At 40.2% G+C, this 20,824-nt stretch overlaps 1 pseudogene; it reads right to left on the bottom strand.

Moving 5' to 3' along the window:
* Positions 1-20,824, bottom strand: part of LOC149127927 (ribose-5-phosphate isomerase-like) — a 423,712-nt pseudogene that overhangs the window by 68,667 nt on the left and 334,221 nt on the right.

Raw genomic sequence — 20,824 nt, forward strand, 5'->3', positions numbered from 1 at the left:
CGTTGTGACATAAACTGTGTTGATTACTGGAGATTCTGTATTCCGTATTCCAGGGGGTTGGACCCCATTGTTAGCAAATAGATCCATGGGATATTGGATGACAATACTAGAATAGAGGGTTTCTGAGGGCATCCCCAGAGGGTGAAGAAGGACACTCTATCCCCTTTGGATGTTGGAAATAGTTATTGGAAAATGCTATAAAAAAGTCCAGCTTTTTCCAGTGCTTTCATAGAAGGTATTTTTTGCTTCCTGTAGAGATGTCTGCACTCTAACAGTTCATCAAAATGGTAGTTTTGGCTATAGGAGTGATGCTGTGATACCAAAGAGGATGAGAACAAATTGGACCTGAAGCTGAGACTATGGCTGCTTGTGGGCACCTTGACCTGGCAGTATGTTGACACCATGGCGCAGCAAGAAATGCTTTAGTCATATTTAATGAACAATGCAGGAAAACTGGAGAAATTTTCCTGAGGATGCTCCATTTGAGGGCTTGTTGGGAGTCCTGAGATAATAAAGAATTATGAGCTATTGCCCTGAAAATATCATGGTGGGTAATATTGATGTGAGCAAACAGGCCAAACCATGACCAGCCAATCCTCTGCTCCATGACAATTGTTTAAAACACTGGCTTGAGAGATGAAGAAGCCGGTATTCAAAAGTATTTCAGTGACTGTTTTTGTTCATGTATCTTGGTTGAATGTTTTTGGTCCTTCTAAACAAATGTGCTTTTTAAAATAATTTTATTTCTATCACTTTAGCTTGATTGTCTCTTCCAGGAGCCAAACCAGGAATGTCTGATTTGTTGGAAGTGCGGGGAGGGTCCTTGGGCTTGATCTCTCTCATTCCTTTCCCCCACCACTCTGGTTCCCCAGGGAAAAACAAGGTGATGACAGACCTCCCTCCATCAGCCCACATTTTAGTACCAAATGAACTAAGTGATTCATCTTTACTTAATTCAGTATTACTCTTTGTTGAGCACTGCTTAGGCTAGGAGCCTCTTAAATGTCTCTTAAATAAAGAAGAGAGTGGTGAGAATTAAAAATTAAAAGAGGAACTCTCATTCTTTGCCTTTGGTGAAGGCCCCCTGGTGCTAAATGGTGGTTCTGCAGGAGTGACCCAGGATGGAACAGGACAGGGAGTGCTCTGTTCTTCCTGCCACATGCAGACTGATGAGTTGGAATTATTTTTGCTCCATAATTTTTTGGCTCAGGAGAATGGAAGCTGTCTTAAACCTGTCACCTTCTGCTTGCACTTTTCTCACATACCTGGTGAGAAAACATTCATGGTGTGCCTGAAGAGACCAGTAAGTCAAGGTGAACTGGAATTAGAATCTTAGTTCTCAAGTGTCTACTTATTGGGAAATCCTAAAAACACCCTGTTCTGATCCTTGCATATAGGCTTAAGTGATCTGAAGGGACATAGTTACCTCCTATGTTTTGCATATGGCTTTGAAGAATGGTCTGTTTATGGGGTGCCTCAGGCACAAGTAAGTGTTTATTTGATGATCCTAGACTTCAGGCACCTGCTCATCTTGGTAGGAGTCAGTTTTTATGTGCTGGGTAGATGAAGTTCACTTCAAGTGATTTCCCTGCTTGTTGACAATACTATGTCTCTTAGTTTCAGCTCTTTCCTCAAACTCTGAAATATTCCCTTCTGCTGATGTTCACTCAAGTGTTTTGTTGGGATTTTTAGGATCCTGTACTTGCTGTGCATGGTCTCATTTGCTGGATGACTACCAACATTTGCTCTTGCTGCCTGTACATAGGCCTTTCCCTCCATGCCTGGTCAGGATGGGATCCTTTGTGTTGATGCATACATTGTCTAATCAGTCTTCAGGGCAGTGCCTCTGTTCTCTACTGGCATCAGTAGACACGGGGTGCAAACCAAGGTGTACATTGCTGTTTATTTTTTCTTTCTTTTTTTCAGTTTTTCTTTTTTATTTTTAAATTTATATAAAGGGAACAGAATTCATATATTTCACATATACAGCTTTAAGAAAATAACTTTCCCCTCTGCTTCCCTTCCTCCTTCCTACCCCTTTCTCCTTCTTTCTTTTTATTTTTCTTTTAATTTTTGTAATGACCTACTTTAAATTTATTTTATAATCACAAGCTTAATACCACACTAAACAGAGAACTGAACAAGTAATAAGTAGAAAGTCCACTATTCCTCAGGAGGGTAGACAAAGGATTTAATCAATAACCAAATTCCAAGATATACATTATATTTTTTACTCTCTATATTAGTTACCACAAATCAGACATATATGTATATGTATAATTTATATATATAATATGTATTATATATATATATACTTTGTCTTTTTGGGACTGGATTATTTGATTAAGAATAGGGTCTCCTGTTTCATCCCTTTTGTTGCAAAAGACAGGTTTTATTCTTTTCATGCCTGAGTAGTGTTCCATCATGTATATAAACCTCAATTTCTTATCTAGTCTTCAGTTAATAGGCATCTAAATTGATTTCATCTCTTAGCTATTGTGAATTGAGCTGTTACAAACATAGGAATACAAATAACTCTTATATGCAAAAATTCTCAATAAGCTAGCTAATCACATTCAACAACATGTGGAAAAGGTGTTTACCTAGACAAAGTAAGATTTATCACTTGGGATGCAGTGATGGCTCAACATATGAAAATCAATAAACATGAAATATATTAATAAATTGGAACTAAAAAGCATAGTATCTGAACAGATGTAGAGAAAGCATTTTTTCATTTCTTTTTTTTAACCTAGAAAATATTTATGTAAGGTAAACTTCATGGATTTCATAAACACAAATTTAAGAATATAGTTTCTTTCTATCTACCCTCCTTCCCACCTGCACTTACACCTTTCTTCCTCCCTCTTCTATTCCTGTTCTTATTTTTTGAGATCTATTTTCAGTTAACTTTATAACTTGATTAACCCTATACTAAGTAAAGAGTTGAACAAATAGTATGAAAAATAAAACTGTTTCTCAACAGTTGAGACAAGGGTGTTCAAAGTGATCATATCTCAATATGTCAACTTCACTTCCATAGATTACCTTTTCGGTACTCTATTGGATTTATCTTTTGAAGCCATGAATGAAAAGCCAGCAGGAGCAGGTGTGTATGTATGCATGTGTGCATGCACATGCATTCATGTGTATATGTTCTCATTTCCATGTGATTTCATATGCAAGCCCTAGGAGATCTATGCCTTCTTTTCAAGTATTAGGTCCTCCCTCTTAATCAGGTTTCCGTGTCAATGTCCTGCCCTCATATCTCCCCGCCCCCATCCTATTTAAAAAAAATAAGTCAGGCTTATCAAGACAGAAGAATGGTGAGCAGAGCATGAGGAAATCCTTGCTATAAATCAGTGACAGTCCTGGCCCTAGCCAGGTATGCTAGCAGTGGGGCAGGTCTACCATGATTTCATGGCCCTCACTATTCCTTTATTTTCTGAAATTGAGAAGATTTCAAGTTAAATTACTCTAGAAGCTGGGAGAATTAATATTCTGTAATTTCAAAGGTCTGGGACAAGTGTCTATGTCTGTTCTACTTCCATACAGGTGATTTCAGTAGAAACAGATGTGAGTTGTAATTATAAATTTTCTGGTAGTCATATTAAAAAAGTGAAAATAAAGAGATAAAGTTATTTAATGCCATTCTCTTCAGCTAAATATATAAAATATATTTCAACTTATTATAAAAATTATTGGTGAAGAATTTTGCATTCTTTTTTCAACACCAAGCTTTGACTTTGTTGTGAGACTCACACTGACAGCATATCTTGGTTAGTGCTAGCCACATTTCAGGCACTGTGTAGCAATAAACACACTGAACATTGCAACTCTAAATCATCCAAGACAGTTTTTGTCAGAGAGAGGAAATCCACATCATATTTTCTTTTTGGATTTTGTAAGGACATTTATATAAGATACATACTTATCATTCTTATTGTTTCAAAACATTTTTATAAGTAGGTGCTCTCATTTTGTGTATATAATTTGCTTCTAGTGTGACTGTACTTTTTTCAAACTTGCTGTTCAGTCTCTACCATGCCACACACCTTTACCTTCTTATCGATAACCCTTACTAGGATTTCCAGAGAACTTGAGAAACGAATCATTTCTCAATCTGTAAATCTATATTTACGTATATCTGAGTGAATCTCTACTATAATGTAAATAAATCTATTGATATAAATATATACATTTCTAAGTGTATGTACTTCTCAGCACTCCCAAGGACAGATGAAATGCTATGTTCATTAAGCAGTGAAAAAGTCATTTTATATGCTATTTGAGATGGTATTTCAAGGTAGAGATGTACAGAAGCAGCAGAAAGTTGCTCCCAGGTGAGAAGAGTGGAATTAATCAAGCATGACATCATAATTGGAAAATATAGAACATTTTTATGAAGAATGATGAGAGCAAAATGTATGAAGTTAAATAAGAGAAATTAAGCATAAACTGGAATCCTTAAAAGAAGGCCCAGTTGCTAGTGCATTTAGATTTTATTTTATAAATTCAGGGAATTCTCTTAATATTCTAAGCAAGGGAAAATCATTGTCATAGCTATTTGTTAGGGGAATTAAATTTATATCAGTGTAAAATAAATGAGGTTTTCATATTGAAGAGTTCTGAGAAGAAAGATTGCCTTACAGATTAGATATGCTGTCCAAAGTGTAGTAAGTAATTTGGCAGTTGATACAATGGAGGAAAACAAAGACAAAAATAAAAGCAGAGATGTATATTTTCTGGGATAAACCAGGCCACAGTAAATAAAAGATTCAGATGTGTGATGGCTCAATGTTGCAGAAGTTTGTTTTTCATCCATATAAAATGGACCAAGAATATTCCAGGGAATTAGGTGCGGTGTTGGGCCCACTTTTAAATATTCAATCATCTATACTAATGTCATTCCAGTAGGCTTCTAAAATCAGTGCAGAGGCTAACTTTCTAATCAGCCAGTGCTGAAGAAATGCATGTGGAAATATTTAATGCCTCAAGTCTGGAATGTTTGTTGGTGTTCCTTGGTTAGAATTTTGTCTAACATCACAACAGTTAATTACAAGGGAGGCTGGGAAATAGATCTAACTGTATCTCTGAAGAAGAGAAAAACCATTTTGGCAAATGTCTAAAAGTGTTGGCTGCATATATCATGGGGAGAAACTTGGATAATTCCAACTCTATGGAGAAGAGGAAAGAAGAAAAACCAGTCAGAGAAACAGTCAAAAAAATCGACACTGATTAATTTCTCATTGCATACATTGGGCTTTATGCATTTTATATTTAAAGATCAGTCATTCTCTGAGAGAGGTATACTATTTTTTGCTTTTATTGATGATTTTTAGGGGTGTGAAAGAGGCCCTAAGTCATATAACTAATGTGTAATAAGTCATAGACTCTAAAGGCTCATGTTAAACATGTTAGAAACCTAGGGAAAAAAAAAAAAAACAAAATAATTCATTTGTCTACTTCATTCTTTTAGTACCACCTGGGTTAGTGCCTTTATGTCGACTTCAGGAAGCTGAAGACTACCCTCACTTCCTCACTTCTTTTTTTTTTTTAATTTTTATTTATTTGAAAGACAGAGTTACAGAGAGTAGAGATGAGAGAAAGGTCTTCCATCCTTTGGTTCACTCCCCAGATGGCCACAACAGCTGAAGCTGTGCCAATCTGAAGCCAGGAGCCAGGAGCTTCTTCCATGTCTCCCACATGGTTGCAGGGGCCCAAGCACTTGAGCCATCTTTTACTGACTTCCCAGGTCGTAGCAGAGAGCTGGATAGGAAGTGGAGCATCTGGGTCTTGAACCGGCACCCACATGGGATGCTGGTGCTTCAGGTTAGGGCTTTAACTCCCTGCCCCACAGTGCTGGCCTCAACTACCCTCACTTCTGGCATTGACTGCAAGTTCAGGAATATCCAGGATTACATTCAGGTTCAATAATATACCAACAAGACTCATAGAACTTACTGAAAGTTGTTATACTCACATTTGTGATCTCTCACATTCCTCTCCCAGTGGAGTGGAGAGCAAACTAATTTCTGCAGAAACCATGTTTGACAATACACATGGCATGTTGCCAAACAAGGAAGCTCATCTGAGCCTTACTGTCCAGGATTTTAATTGGAGGTTGGCTGTGTCACAAAGTTGACTGACCAGCCTCTCACTTCTCTGGAGGTTAAGGCCCCCAAGTAAGGAAAACATTCTTATCAGGCAGGAAATTCCAACTACTAGAAATTACTTTCTTGAAGCTCAAGGCAAGAGGTAGACCTCTCCATAGGTAAGTTTACTTCTTGACTTTGTTGAACATCAGACAAGGCAGACATGAAAGACAAGGGTAGCATGGAGGTAAATGTAGTCCAGCAAAATGTTATGCTTCATCTTTTTATTGCATGTATCTTTAAAGACTGCTTCTCTTCCTAACTTAAAAGACTACCATGGCCGGCGCCGTGGCTCACTAGGCTAATCCTCCGACTTGCGGTGCTGGCACACCGGGTTCTAGTCCCGGTCAAGGTGCCAGATTCTGTCCCGGTTGCCCCTCTTCCAGGCCAGCTCTCTGCTGTGGCCCGGGAGTGCAGTGGAGGATGGCCCAAGTCCTTGGGCCCTGCACCCCATGGGAGACCAGGAGAAGCACCTGGTTCCTGCCTTCGGATCAGCATGGTGCACTGGCCGCAGCGCGCCAGCCGTGGTGGCCATTGGAGGGTGAACCAATGGTAAAGGAAAACCTTTCTCTCTGTCTCTCTCACTGTCCACTCTGCCTGTCAAAAAAAAAAAAAAAAAAAAAAAAAGACTACCATGTCTTTATTAGGAACCCATATTTCTCAGTTTTTTCCTCTATACTCATTGGACTAGGGCATATAGTGATGTTCATTCATTCATTTATTTAGTGGTTTTTAGCCTTCTATCTTTTTAGTTCCAAAAATTTATTAATTATCTACTATTTGCTAGGCACCATTTAGGTAAGTGCTGGATATTTGTTGTCCTAATAGATCTTAAAATCTAGTATTAAAATAAAATATTCATGCCAAGATATGAATAACTACCAACTTGGATAAATTTTGGGAAATGTATATTGTGGGAGAAACTAGCAAATAAATTGACTTAGATTTTGGGCTTAGTGTCACTTGAGGAAGTGTCACTTGACAAGACAAACAAAGTGTGAGTTAAAATTAACCATTTAGAGACAGATTAGAGAATTATAAGCAATTTGGGTAAGGAAATAATATTCAGTGAATCATCTTTGATGTGGGGATATTTGAACAGACCTGAATGAAGTTAGGATTGCACAATTCTGGTATTCAGTGGAAGCAACTTTTAGGCAAAGGAGTGGTAAGTTCAGTTGAATTGAGGATTGAGGCAATAGCTTCCTTAAACTGTTTGAGAAGTATCAAGGAGACCAGGGCAACTCTAAGATAATTACTGAGTGTAAGTGTAACAGAAGATGAGGTAAAGGAGATAGGAAATGATTCAGAAAAAGAACTTAGAGATGGACCCAGAAACTAAATAAAGCCTTAAGATTCTCCCAACAGTCTAAAAAGCTGCTGAACAATTTTTTAAGATTTTATTTTATTTATTTGAAAGTCAGAGTTACACACAGAGGGGAGAGAGGCAGAGAGAGAGAGAGAGAGAGAGAGAGAGAGAGAAAGATCTTACATCCACTAGTTCACTCCCCAGATGGCCGCAACAGCCAGAGCTGTGCCGATCTGAAGCCAGGAGCCAGGAGATTTTTCTGGGTCTCCCATGTGGGTCAGGGACCCTCTTCCATTGCTTTCCCAGGCCATAGCAGAGATTGGAAATGGAGCAGCTGGGACTTGAACCAGTGCTCATATGGGATGCTGACATTGCAGGCACAGCTTTACCTGCTATGCCACAATACTGGCCCACCACTGAAGAATTTTGAGAGTGACTTGACTATATCTACACTTTAATTACTTGTGTTGCTATTTGGAAAACAGATTAGAGGTTTTCAAGAAAGCAGCAGGGACACAAGTTGAGAGGATATCATGATGTTACAAGCCAGAGAGGATGAGAATAGTAGAGGTGGTGAGAAAAAATTGAGTTTCATAAGCATTTTGAATCTGGAATAAATCAGATTAGCTCATACATGAGTTGAGAAAGAGGATGGCTCTTCTGTGTATCTAGAAAGACTACAATGAGTGGACAGTGAGAGAGAGAGACAGAGAGGAAGGTCTTCCTTTGCCGTTGGTTCACCCTCCAATGGCCGGCACAGCTGGCACGCTGTGGCCTGCCCACCATGCTGATCCAAAGGCAGAAGCCAGGTGCTTCTCCTGGTCTCCTGTGCGGGTGCAGGGCCCAAGCACTTGGGCCATCCTCCACTGCACTCCCGGGCCACAGCAGAGAGCTGGCCTGGAAGAGGGGCAACTGGGACAGAATCCGGCACCCCCACCGGGACTAGAACCTGGTGTGCTGGCACTGCAGGCAGAGGATTAGCCTATTGAGGCACGGTGCCAGCCCAATTATCTTATGTATTAAGAATGGAAATACTATTTACTGAAAATTAAGGGAGAAGATTAGAATAAGAGTAGATCTAGGGAGGACATCCAGAGTTCAGTTGTGAGACATTTATTAGATACTTTAATAGGATTGAACAGGTATGTAGGCATTTGTAGATTGCATATTTTTCTTTTTTAAAAAAGATTTTTATTTATTTATTTTGAAAGAGTTATAAATAGAGAGGAAGAGACAGAGAAAGGTCTTCTATCCTCTGGGTTACTCCCCAGATGGCTGCAACCAGTGCTGGGTCAAGCTGAAACCAAGAGCCAGGAGCATTATCCAGGTCTCCCACATGCATGGCATGGGCTTGAGCACTCAGAACATCTACTGCTTTTCCCAGGCCATTATCAGGGAGATGGATCAGAAATGGACAGGGGTCGGCACTGTAGCATAGGCTGAGCCTCCACCTGCAGCACCTGTTTCCAATTCAGATGCCCCACTTCCAATCCATATTCCTGCTAATGGCCTGGGAAAATAATGGAAGATGGCTCAAGTGTTTGGACCCCTGCACCCATGTGGGATAATCTCCTGGGTCCAGGTTTTGGCTAGGCCCAGCTCTGGCCATTGTGGGCATTTTGGGAGTGAACCAGCTGATGGAAGACCTCTCTCTCTCTCTCTCTCTGTCCCCCCCATCTGTTTCTCAAATAAATAAATCTCAAAAAAAGAAGTGGAGCAGCCAGAACCTGTACCAGCACCCATATGGGATGCCAGCATCACAGGCAGTGCCTTAACCTAGTTTGTGGGACTAGGCATGGATATGTTAGAGCAAAATCATTCTGCTAACATTTCTGTACACTACCAGGGTGGAGAGCCACTTACAAATTTCATAGTTTTAGGACCAAATGAGATGGCATGGCCCTCATACCTGGCACACAGCACTTGTTAAATGTTACATGTGTACCCCCAAAAATATGTTAAAGTCCTTGGCACAGGACCTCAGAGTGTGACCTTATTTGGAAGTAGGAGTTGCAGATGGCATTAGTTAGGATGAGGTCCTACTGCAGTAGAGTGAGCACTGATCCACAATTGCAAGTGTCCTTATAAAAAGAGAGAACAAACAGAAATACAAAGACTATGCAGTAATGGAAGCAGAGACTGGAGTGATACAGCCCCTGGCTATCATCAGAAGCTTGGGGAAAGACATGGAATAGATTCTCCCTCAGAGTCCTCAGAAAGGTGTTCAGACTGAGTTTGATTTTGGACTGCTGGCATTCAAAACTGTAAGACAATACATTCCTGTGGTTTTAAGCAACTCAGCTTGTGGTACATCTTTAGAGAAGCACTAGAAAACTAGTATAGTAGCTGTTCTATTAAGCAAGTTACCTTATCTGGCCATACAGTGACCCCCTCAATTACCCAGGCTCACAGCTACCCCCACGCAGAGAGGGATATCTAAACGAGTTTCCAGGATTTAGATTGTGAGTTATGAGATTGCTGGTTAAGTAAGCAGTCAGGCAGATGGTGTTAGAGCTGAGAGCTACACAGACGAGAGTAGGTATATGGTTGAGTGAGAGAGAATATAGGTTGCATAAGAGGGAAAACAAGAAAGGTCAGAATGCCATTTCCAGATTTCTCTTCCTTATTTTTAAATAAACTTATGGCACTTCTTTGTGGATAGGCTAATAGGTACTGATTTCTTTTTGCTTTAGTTTCACTCATTTTCTTTTTTTTTTGCTTTTATCTTTTCCTTGTGGATAATGTTTGGAAAAGAGTAAACACACCAGTAGCACCTGCCTTTAATTCTAAGATGTCTTCCTCTGTTGCTTGCAGTTTTAATAAGTAAATTGACTGCACTAGGGAACTCAGATGATAGGGAGGTCAGCAGAGTGGAGAGTGAGAGGCCATGCATATCAAAAGCAAAAAGACCTGAGCAAAAGTCCAAGCTGTGTCCTGAATTTCTGAGTCTCCGACTACTCTGAAAAACAGCAATGATCAGATCTAGCTCCCAGAATCGGTAGAAGGATCAACTTTATTACAGTCTGCATGTCGTTTCTCTTTTAGTTTCTGCATACAGTGCGATGTCGTTAAGTTGAAAGGGGCTTTGTTTTTTTCTTTTAAAGATTTATTTTATTTATTTGAAAGAAAGTGTTACAAAGAGAGGTAGAGACAGAGGTCTTCCATCTGCTGGTTCACTCCCCAGATGGCTGCAACAGCCAGAGCTGATTTGAAGCCAGGAGCCAGGAGCTTCCTCCAGGTCTCCCATGTGGGTGCAGGGGCCTAAGGACTTGGGCCATCTTCTACTGCTTTCCCAGTCCACGGTAGAGAGCTGAATCAGAAGAGGAGCAGCTGGGACTTGAACTGGCACCAATATGGGATGCCGGCACTTCAGGCCAGGGCTTTAATCCACTGTGCCACAGTGCCGGCCCCAGGATTTTGATTTGAACAAGGTCTTATATTTGGCATGATTCTCTCTAACCCCAACACTAAGATTCTTACACCTTCACCTGTCATTTGCTGCTGTGCACTTTGTTCCCATTCTCCCATCATGGTTGTGGTGGTGCTGCAACCGAGTGTGACAAGTCAAAGTAACTCCTAAAGTTTCAAAGATGGTCTTACTGGTGGATCAGAAGCCTTGCTGTCTGTAACGGGGTATTATAACATCTATTCCTGGTGGTGCTGACTGTGTTCTTGGATTCTGGATGAAATATGTAAGAAATGGTAGCTCTCTGCCCTGTTTGAGGGAAACTTTCTGCTTTCAGCTTTGTGCTTTTAAAATTAAAAATTACTCTAAACCTATTTTTACCCTGTCTGTTCATGTCAGTAAGGTTGGAGAAGAGGCAGCAGCATATATATAAATACTAGTCCACAAGCAACTGTGTGTTGTGGGTAGGAAGAAGACAAAATCAGAACCCTGCATGCAATGCTGGGGACTTTCTGCCCATCTGTGTGCTAGGGTCTGGCAGATGTGTGCCACACAATACCAGCATTGGAATCAGAATACAAGATCTGCCTGCATATTGCTTCTGTTCTGTCAGCCTCAACTGCTTGTCCAGAATAACAAAATCAGCAACTGAGGGGCCAGTGCTATGACACAGTGGGTTAAGCCACTTTCTGCAGTGCCAGAATCCCATATGTGTGCCAATTTAGTCCTGGATGCTTCACTTTTGATCCAACTTCCTGCTCATATGTCTGGGAAAACAGTGAAAGATAGCCCAAGTGCTTCAGCCCCTGGACCCTCATGGGAGACCTGGAAAAAACATGGCTCCTAGCTTTGGATCAGCTGAGCTCAGGCTGTTGTGGCCATTTGGGAGTGAGCCATTAAATGAAAAATGTGATCCCTGTTGAACATGGTGGTGGGAATGGGAGAGGGAAGAGATGTATAATTTGGGACATGCTCAGGCTGACTTGCCCCAAGTGGTGGAGTTGGAAGCATACCAGGGGATTCCAATTCAATCCCATCGAGGTGGCATGTACCAATGCCATCTCACTGTTCCAGGTGATCAGTTTCAGTTCACAGTTGGTCATGGTGGAGGGACTGGGAGTCAAAGGGAGCACATAGACAAGTCTAGTACCTGCTAACGCTAACCGATGGAGTAAATAAAGGGGAGAGTGATCCAACATGGGAAGTGAGATACTCAGCAGACTCATAGAATGGCAGATGTCCTAAATAGCACTCTGGCCTCAGAATCAGCCCTAAAGGCATTCGGAGCTGGCTGAAAAGCTCATGAGAGTATTTCAGGCATGGAAAGCCAAGACACTCTGGCAAAAGATCTCTGCGAGTGAGATCCCAGTGGAAAGAACAGGTCATCGAAGAAGGAGGTACCTTTCTCTGAAGGGAGGAGAGAACCTCCACTTTGACTATGACCTTGTCTAAACAAGATAAGAGTCGGAGAACTCAGAGGGCTTCCATAGCCTTGGAAACTCATGACTGGAGCATAGGGAGATTACTGATGCCATAGACAGGAGTGTCAATTGGTAAAGTCAACAACAGGAGTCACTGTGCACTTACTCCTCATGTAGGATCTCTATCCTTAATGTGCTGTACATTGAGATTTAATGCTATTACGAGTACTCAAACAATATATTTCACTTTGTGTTTCTATGGGGGTGCAAACTGTTGAAATCCTTACTTAATGCATACTAAACTGATCCTCTGTTAAAAAAAAAAAAAAGAAATTAATCAATTCCCAACTTGACTCTCACTGGGATTAAACATGACAATAGGTCTGCTCTGATTTCATCATCATTTAAAAAGAATCATCTATTATTTTTCACGTTATGTTTCTGTGTGGGAGCAAACTGTTAAAATCCATACTTGATGTATACTAAGCTGATCTTCTGTATATTAAGGTAATCGAAAATGAATCTTGATGTGAATGGAAGGGGAGAGGGAGTGGGAAAGGGGAGGGTTGTGGGTGGGAGGGACGGTATGGGGGGGAAGCCATTGTAATCCATAAGTCGTACTTTGGAAATTTATATGCATTAAATAAAAGTTTAAAAAAAAAAGAATTAACAAAGACTCAAAAAAAAAAATACATTCCATTGTGTCTTACACAGGTCCTGATGAGGTTAACAGGTCATATTCTTCAGTGACAGATGGCTAGTATGAGCTGAGGATAATATTTGATAGATTTAGGCCTCTGCTTTAAGGCTAAACCATGTTTTACTCACAATTCGCACAAAACTTTTTACTATATCTGTTGTTCAGTTTTAATTTAGTGTAAAAATATGTTACTTAAATTCAATAGTAGTGACTAATAAACTTCATTCCAAATACTCCCTTCAAGTTAAAAAATAAAGATATATCCTGCTTGCTATAAAAAAAAAGAAAAATTATCTCTCTCTCTCTCTCTTTCTCTGTCTCTGTCTCTCTGTCTCTGTCATCTCTGCCTTTCAAATAAATAATACTTAAAAGAAAATAGAAAAAAATCAGCAACTGAAACCATTTAGCTTACTGTGAATGCTCTCACATGATACTTCAATAAAGGAGGTTAACATCAGGAAACTTCTTGCACAGATGTTCCTTTGCCAGAAAGTCTAATTCTTTTTAAACTTTAAAAATAAAACACAGATCACATTACTTATTAGATAATGCTTTTTCAAGTTACTCATTTTACAAATAAACCATTCTGTGTCAAAGTGAATATTATTGGACTGAATGAAGGACATCTGTCACTCAGCTCTCTCTATAGTCCAACTTAGAGGCACTGAGGTAATGGCTATTGCTCCAAACCTCATCTCTCCCTGTAGTTCAGGGAAGGGCTTACCATAGGAACAGAAACAGAACCTGGGGGACATTCAGGAAGGCTTGAGTTTTGGGAAATGGCCTTGGTTCATCTCTGTTCTTGCTGTGCATCTGTACAGCTTCAGATTGTTTGGCCTTGGGACCATCAATTTCATGTATCTTTCCACTATGAAGTTACTTTTTAAAGAAACAGTAAAAAAAATTGCATGTGGTTAATGATGGTAACAGAGTTGAGAAGATTGGTTTTGTTTTTGCAGGCAGGCAAGCAAAAGGGCCCTTAAGAGAAGAAATAGGTCTTTTTTTTAATTTTGAGGAACCTGCTAGAATATTGGTTTAAAAGGTATTATTTATTTGTTAGTTCAGTATTTTCCCTGTGCCAGAACCTTCTGAGGCCAGTGGAGGTGAACCAGAGGTATTCTCTCATCAACCTGTGAGTCTTCTACACAACTTAGTAAATAAAGAGGTAAATTATTTCTGCCAATAAGCACCACAGGCTCTTGAATGAGAGCAAAGTAACTGAGTAACTGGATGGCTGATTAACATTAGCACAGTAAGAAAGCACTGGCTAAGGACAGGATTTTAAGCAGCCAATTTTGCAAACTGGACTGAAATGTTGCCATTTATGCACATTGGGAGAAAGGGAAACCAGGGAGAATTTTAAAAATATTTATTAATTGATTTGAAAGCAGATATACAGAGAAAGAAGGAAAGATAAAGAGAAAGAGACAATCAAACCAGGAGGAAGTTTCAAAAGGCCCTGTGATGAAATCAGTGATGTGGCAAATTATAAATAAATTACTTTCCACCAGCACCATGGCTCACTAGGCTAATCCTCTGCCTGTAGCGCTGGCACTCCAGGTTCTAGTCCTGGCTGGGGCACCAGATTCTGTCCCAGTTGCTTCTCCTCCAGTCCAGCTCTCTGCTGTGGCCCAGGAAGGCAGTGGAGGATGGCCCAAGTCCTTGGGCCCTGCACCCACATGGGAGACCAGGAGAAGCATCTGGCTCCTGGCTTTGGATCAGCATGTTTTTAAGGAAGTCTGAGGAGAGTCCATTAGCAGATTGATTTTGTACTTCTCTGATAACCAAGATATCCATTATTCTCTAGTAGACTGAAAACATGATGGAGGTTCCATAAATGGCCCATAGTCAGCTTCTCTGCTTCTTCAGTTAAGTGGTAAGTAACAAATATGAGGTCTGTGCTTTTGCCCTCATGTCTGAATGCTTTGAGAAGCAGGACACCACTGTTTCTAAAGGTCTCAAAATTTGCATTAATACTGCTGAAGCTATTTTCTGCTTCTCAAGATATAAAAATCAAATAGTTTATTCAAGTCTGGTGAAGCAAATGCCAGCGTAATCATAAGCAGGCTCTTAAATATATTGAAAGTTTAGTCATCCATTTTTTTCCATTTAAAGGGTCCATTTCTGTTCCCTATAATTTATTATAATAAGGCTTAGAAATCAAGTACAAGTTAAACATAAAAATGTGGCAACAATCAGATATTTCTAGGAATCCTCTTAATTTTTCACTATTTTTTGGAAAAATGGGTTGATGTTTCATCTTTTTTGTTGTTGTTGTTGAGGAGCTTTACTGGCCATCAAAAAACTTCCAATATTTTTTTTTTCATTTCTGTAGGTATTTATGCAATTTCCTTAGGCAGTTAATACGTTTTACTGGATAGAAAATTTAACAAGATTATAATATTCTCATCAGGGTTTTCCTTAGTAAGAGCGGTTATCAGGATATTATCTGCATTCTTTAGAACAATTCTGTATATTTTAATTCCCTTAAATCTCAACCCATGATTTTCTTGAAGATAGTAGGGAACATTTTAAACCCTTTGTGTAAGGCAATCCAGCAGTACATTGCTTCTTGGTTCCTCTCATGCAAAAGCAAATATCCCTTGGGATTCAGAATGAAATAGGATGCAGAAAAGTTACCTTAAATCCAGCACTACATAGAACTTACTGCCTCTGGACAGATTAGCTAATAGAGTGTAAAGGATTATGTACTCTAGAATGTATGTCTTGATTTTATTGTTGAGAGCCCTAAGATAATGAATTTATTTATATTCTCATATTCCTGGAATTTTTAAAAAGCTTTTGTTTCTTTTTATTTGAAAGGCAGAGAGAGACTACTGGTTCACTCACAAAATCCCTGAAACAGCTGGGGTATACTAAAAGTAGGAGCTGGAAAATCAATCTTGTTGTCTCATATGTGTGGCTGATACTTGATTACCTGAGCCATCACCTGCTGTCTCTTAGGGTACACAAGAGCAGGAACCTGGGGCCAGCACCATGGTGCAGCAGGTTAAAGCCCTGGCCTGAAGTGCCAGCATCCCATATGGGCACTGGTTCTAGTCCTGGCTGCTCCTCTTTTGATCCAGCTCTCTGCTATGACCTGGGGTAGCAGTAGAAGATGACCCAAGTCCTTGGGCCCCTGCACCCAAGTGTAAGACCCAGAAGAAGCTTCTGGCTCCTGGCTTCAGATTGGCACAGCTCCAGCCATTGTGGCCATTTGGGGAGTGATCCAGCAGATAGAAGACCTCTCTCTTTGTTTCTACCTCTCTCTGTAACTCTCTCTTTCAAATAAATAAAACAAATCTAAAAAAAAGAGCAGGAACCTGGAATCAGAAGCAGAACTTAAATTTGAATGCAGGCATTCCAAGCAGCATCTTAAGCACTATGGTAAAAGCCCAGACCTGCCCCCCACTTTTTAACAGGTAGGATGGGATTACTGCATGAGAATGTGCTTGTCCTAATCAATCCATACCCTAAAAGCTTATTGATCACAAGAAGTATATTTTTATAGCTTCTGCCTTCAAGGGAAACTGCTTTACCTGGGACCAGGGATCCATCCTTTATATATATATATATATACACACACACACACACACACACATACATATACATATACATATATATAAATTAAAGCTTTTATTTGATAAATACAAATTTCATAAGTACAACTTTTGTATTATAGAGGTTCTTCCCCCTGTACTCACCCTCCCACCCCCAAACCATCCCACCTCCTACTCCTCCCATCCCATTCTTCATTAAGATTCATTTTTAATTATCTTTATATACAGAAGATCAACTCTATACTAAGTAAAGATTTCACAATTTGTACCCACAGACACATGTTTGAAGACTACTTTTACCATTAATTCTCATAGAACAACACATTAAGGACAGAGATTCTACATGGGGAATAAGTGCACAGTGACTCCCGTTGTTGATTTAACAATTGACACTCTTATTTATGACATCAATAATCACCCAAGACTCTTGTCATGAGCTGCCAAGGCCATGAAAGCCTCTTGAGTTCACAACTCTGACCTTATTTAGACAAGGCCATAATCAAAGTGGAAGTTCTCGCCTCTCTTCAGAGAAAGGTACCTCCTTCTTTAATGGCTCCTTCTTTCCACTGGTATCTCACTTACAGAGATCTTTCATTTAGGTTATTTTTTTCTGCAATGACTTGGCTTTCCATGCCTGAAATTATCTCATGGGCTTTTTAGCCAGATCCGAATGCCTTGAGGGCTGACTCTGAGGCCAGAGTGCTGTTTAGGGCATTTGTGATTCTATGAGTCTGCTGTGTGTCCTGCTTCCCATGTTGAGGGATCCATCTCTTTTAATTCTACTCTTAATGGAATGGCAGAAGCCACTTGTCCCAATCAGCTTTGTGCTGAAACTTCCAAGTTAATTCAAGTGAGGACACTTAGAAGAAACCTTTCCAGTTCAGGCACTATTGTATTTGCAATAAACCCTCAATGTATAGGTATGTGGATCTAAATTTTGTCTAATTCAGTTTATTAATGCTACTAACTTAGATAATGTTCCTTTCTAACATGGAAACAGGAGATTCTGGCAGAAGCAGAATGGAATGGATTCACATCTTTATCCCTGTTCCACAGGTGAAGGGCTACAGAAACCTCTTTGTCTCTCTCTCCTGATGTTCTTTTTATATCACATCTAACTAGATTACCTGGAGACCCTCATGGGAGATGAAGATGTGGTCAGGGGCTAACTGGAGAATCTCATTGTATTGTCATCTGTTTTAAGCCAGATGAAATTGCATGAAATTGATCTTTGTATCTTTTTGTCTTCTTTTCTTTCCTCAGCACTCCTTAGTTGTTAAACATTGAATAGTATCTTGAACAAGTACGGTTAACATCAGGGCATATCATCAATTATTGAAGCTATCTCCAGATGTGTGGGGCACTCTGAGGTATGAAGTACATATTTAGGACCACTTCCTTGGAACCATATTGTGGGTACAATGTAAAGCTGTTGCAATGCCAGCATCTTATATGGCAGTGCTGGTTCATGCCCTGGCTGTTTTAGTTCTTTCCTAGCTCCCTGTTAATGTGACTGGGAAAGCAGTGGAAGAAGGCCCAAGCATTAGGCTACTGACACCCATGTAGGAGACCTCAATGGAGTTTTGGGCTCCTGGGTTTGGCCTGGTCCAACCCTGGCCATTGTGGTCTGAGAGTGCATCAGGTGATAGGAGATATTTCTCTCTCTCTCCCTCTTTCAATCACTCTGCCTTTGAAATCAATAAATAAATCTTTAAAAACAACCAGTGCATTGCTCAGGCCTCAGACCTCTGCTTTTCAGATTTTCTGAGGCAGTCCTGCCACCTCTGCAAAAGGTGATGTGATTTCCCCAGGGCCCTGCTGGACTTCTCTCAGATAATGCAGTTGTTGGGAGGGTGATTAGTAGCCACATTGCCTTCAGTAGGAGACTCCAAAAGTGTCCTAATTTCTCTTGTCCCTCAGGGTCCTGTGGATCCTGTTTAGGGCAGATCCCTGGCAGAACCTCTTCACTGAGTCTCCTCACTCTTTACCCTAGCTAGTATTTATCATCTCCAGCAGAAAAGCCAACTTCTCAACAGGGAGGTGAGCAGGCACCAGAATTTGAATATTTACACAAGTTGGACTGTGCATATAGAAAATCCTTAAGTTTATAAATTTCTCTGACTCAATTCTTTTCCCTGTGATGTGTGCCTTTCTTTTTTTAAAAATTTCATTTAACTTATATGAGTTTCATGTATTTCATATACACAGATATAGGAAAATTGTGATATTTCCCACCCTTCTCTCCCTCCTGCCCATACTCCAGCCTTTCTTCCTCTTCCCTCTCCCATTCCCACTCTTAATTTTTTTACAAAGATATATTTTCAATTTATTAATCATCATAAAGTTAACTCTACACTAAGTAGAAGTGTTCAACAAATAGCATGAAGAAAAAAACAAACACTGTTCCTCAACAGAAGAGACATGGACTATAAGGAATTATTGAATCTCAAAACGTCCATTTCACTCCACCACATTATTTTAGGGATTCTGTGAGTTATTTCAGATCAAAGTAAACATGTGGTATCTGTTTTTTTTGGGACTGGCTTGTTTCACCAAGTATAATGGTTTCTAGTTGCATCTATTTTGTTGCAAAAGACAGGATTTCATTTTTTTTACAGCTGAGTATATATACACTATAATTTCTTTATCCAGCTAACATTTGATGGACATCTGGGTTTATTCCATATCTTAGCTATTGTGAACTGCAATGAATATGAATGGACCAATAACTCTTTCATATGCTGATTTGTTTTGGTTTGGGTAAATTCCCAGGAGTAGGATGGCTGGATCACATGGTAGGTCTATATTCAGATTTCTGAAATATCTCTATACTGTCTTCCATAGTGGCTGCACCAGTTTATATTCCCACCAACAGTGGATTAGGGTACATTTTCCACTCATCCTCACCAGCATTTATATTTTGTTGATTTCTTTATGGCAGCCATTCTAACTGGGGTGAAGTGAAACCTCATTGGGATTTTGATTTGCACTTCCTTGATGGCTAGTGACCCTGAGCTTTTTCTCAAGTGTCAATTTGAATTTCCTCTGTTGAAAAATACGTGTTCAATTCCTTTGTCCATTCCTTAACTGGATTGTTGATACTGTTGTTGAATTTCTTGAACAGTGTGTGCCTTTCAATTATGTAAATCAGCCCTGGATAAGGGGACATGAGCATCAGAAAGCCTCTTCTTATCACCAGGTCCCTGCCTCTGTGGGGCCATTCCAGTCTTGTTGCTGATTCTTGATCTAGTGGAGCTCTGTGTGAGAGAATGGTAAAAGATATGGGGCTGTTGAGGAGACAAACTCATAGAAGAGAGACAAATCCAATGGGGTTAGGGATTTTAGGCTCCTGATGCTCTGCTCTAGCAAGGGCATGTTCTGGTCCTTGGGCCTCTCAGGGCTGACCAGCCAGCTCAGTGATGGGGTTAAGGCTGAAGTTTTGCCGGCATCACGGCTCACTAGGCTAATCCTCCGCCTTGCGGCGCCGGCACACCGGGTTCTAGTCCCGGTCAGGGTGCCAGATTCTGTCCTGGTAGCCCCTCTTCCAGGCCAGCTCTCTGCTGTGGCCAGGGAGTGCAGTGGAGGATGGCCCAAGTGCTTGGGCCCTGCACCCCATGGGAGACCAGGAGAAGCACCTGGCTCCTGGCTATGGATCAGCACAGTGCGCCGGCCGCGGCGGCCATTGGAGGGTGAACCAATGGCAAAGGAAGACCTTTCTCTCTGTGTCTCTCTCTCACTGTCCACTCTGCCTGTCAAAAAAATTTAAAAAAATTTAAAAAAATAAATAAAAAAGGCTGAAGTTTTGAGCAGGGTCTATCCTCACATGCCCTTTTCATTACTTCCTAGCCTGGAAGAGCAATTCTTCCTCACCTACAAAACTTGTAGTATGAGGAGATCTTTTAAAGTCTAAAGTTCAACATTTTCAGTCTATAAATTTTCCATTTTCTCCCCTGTACCCGCATGGGAGACCAGGAGGAAGTACCTGGCTCCTGGCGTTGGATCAGCACAGTTCTGGCCGTAGTGGCCATTTGGGAGTTAACCAATGGAAGAAAGACCTTTTTTTCTCTCTCTCTCTCTCTGCACATGATAAGTTTATTTACCTAGAAAAGAAATTAGTTACTATAACTGTATTCAATTTGTTTTCTTTTTATAGGAAAAATTTAAGTCACATATTTTTGGCTCTAATGATTTTTGTTCCTCTTCTGAGCTTTTCCAATTTCTGCACTTGCTTTTTTTTGTTTTTGTTTTTTTGTTTGTTTGTTTGTTTGTTTTT

The sequence above is a fragment of the Oryctolagus cuniculus genome, chromosome 2 (genome assembly GCF_051225735.1).
Source record: "Oryctolagus cuniculus isolate XC-2025 breed Fujian yellow rabbit chromosome 2, ASM5122573v1, whole genome shotgun sequence".
In the NCBI taxonomy this organism is placed as follows: Eukaryota; Metazoa; Chordata; class Mammalia; order Lagomorpha; family Leporidae; genus Oryctolagus; species Oryctolagus cuniculus.